We start from the raw sequence: 2,087 nt of genomic DNA, 5'->3' as shown, positions 1-2,087 counted from the left end.
GGCATCAAAGACCTAAACAACTTGTCCAAAGTCCCACATGATCTGAGCGCATCTGACTCTGAAGCTCTGACCCCCATCCCTGCCTCCAGGTCCAGGACCACCAGGCTTGTGCCATCTCCCCTTCTGTCCACCCCAAAGGACCATGGAGCCTCGTCGGCTCTCCTGAGGCTGAAAGCTCCGATTTCGAGGATCTCTTTTAGAAAATGAAATTCTTGAAACCATGGAGAAGATCCCGAGAGATCTCTGATTACCTAAAATGGAAACGCTTTTGCACAAACAAAATCGATGCAGTTCCAATTACGAGGGGAAAAGTTACCTTGGAAAGAAGTGAGCAGCAGTTTTTCTGATAAAGGTCTAGGGCCCACGACACGTGGGAAGTAGACTCAGATATGTGAGAATAAAATAAACACAAAATCCAAATAAAACCATTCCCCAATAGATAAAGGCAAAAGATAGGAGGCGGCATACTCCGGGAACCAGGATAGAGGCTACACAAAGAAGAAAAACCCAAATGAAAACAACTGGGACTAGAGAAGATGATGAAGGCAGGAGGCCGAAGGATGAGGGCAGTGGAGGGCAGGCATTCGAATCCACCGCTCACGCACCTGTGTTGATCCAACCATTCGAGGAAATAATTATACATCAAGAAGTCCCGCAGCTCCGCATACCCTGTAACCCAGGAATACCACTCTTAAGTGCAGACTCCAGAGAGATTCAAGAACGGCAGAAAGGACTCACGTGCACAAAGAGAGTCACAGTATGGCCAAGAACAAGAAAGTGAGGACCCACCAACAACAAGGGGATGCAACGAGAGCTTCGAGATGGAGTCTACCAATCTACCATGAGACGGAGATGGATTCAAGAGAAACCTGCAAATGCCTGAATTAACTCTCGAAGCACGAGGGGAGCAGAAGCAGGAGAACGCCGTATGCTACAACTACAACACGACTCACAAGAGACTTTGAATGACTTCCGACCCAAGAGCTCTGCCCAGTGCCCCAATCAACAGAACTTCAGACAATGGACGACGAAGCATCCGAGTCCATCTCTGGACCCAGAAGGGAGGGAGTCGGGGTGCAGAATGACACCGACATTACAGATAGGGACAACGTGTGGATAGGTTTGGCTTTGGGTCAGAGGGAGACAGGCAGGCAAGTCAGCAGGAAAAATGGTTTATGGAGCATATTCCTTACCCTAGGGCTGTCCATAACTGAGACCCACGGTTTCCCAAGGAGTACGCTTCCCTTCCTCTGTCCCTTAGGGCTTGTCAAGTTTGGAATTCTAAAAATAATAATAACAAAATCGGGCGGGGGGAACCCCTTCACCTTACAAAGCAGCAGCAGTAAGTAGTAGTGGGACAGTCATTCGGCCCTCAGGGCCCCCTTCCATCGATGCCCTCAGTGAGTCACCTCCCTGAAATTAAATGGCGACCTCTGTCCATCTCTGCCACTGTCTGCACGGCTACTCAGACAGAAGCCACACGGCCTGGCTTTCATCACTGCCTCCATCACTCCTTTGACACCCTCGGCCTCTATCCACCTGGCCCCACAGCTGGAGGCCATCAATGACTTTGCTGAATTCAAAATGGAGCTCCCTCCGGCAAATCGTGCCCTCGAACCACACTAGGTCCAGACCTCCCCTAAAGGCTGACTTGTTCATTTCTCATTTCTAAAGGCCACAGAGGAAGGACACGGCTCCTCTGAGGATAAAATGATGGAGATAAGCAGAAGGTGGAAGAGCTCCCACAAATGGTGCAGCCCAAACTAGCAAGGTAGCCTGGAAGGAGGGAGCTGCCTGCATGATCTGCCCTGGCTCAGATCCAGAGGCACCAGCCTCAGCTTCTCGCCTGGGAGACACCCAAACCTTCCGGCCAGCTGAACAAATGACCCATGCCTGTCCCAGCCACCCCAGCATGAATCTGGCCCAATGCAGTGCTGTGTGAAGCCTAGGAGATGGAAGGAAGGAAGGAAGGAAGGAAGGAAGGAAGGAAGGAAGGAAGGAATGAAGGAAGGAAGGAAGATAGGAAGGAAGGAAGGAAGGAAGGAAGGAAGGAAGGAAGGAAGGAAGGAAGGAAGGAAGGAAGGAAG

Source organism: Gracilinanus agilis, chromosome 3, assembly GCF_016433145.1.
Source record: "Gracilinanus agilis isolate LMUSP501 chromosome 3, AgileGrace, whole genome shotgun sequence".
Taxonomy (NCBI): domain Eukaryota; kingdom Metazoa; phylum Chordata; class Mammalia; order Didelphimorphia; family Didelphidae; genus Gracilinanus; species Gracilinanus agilis.
Note: the sequence above shows the minus strand (reverse complement) of the source record.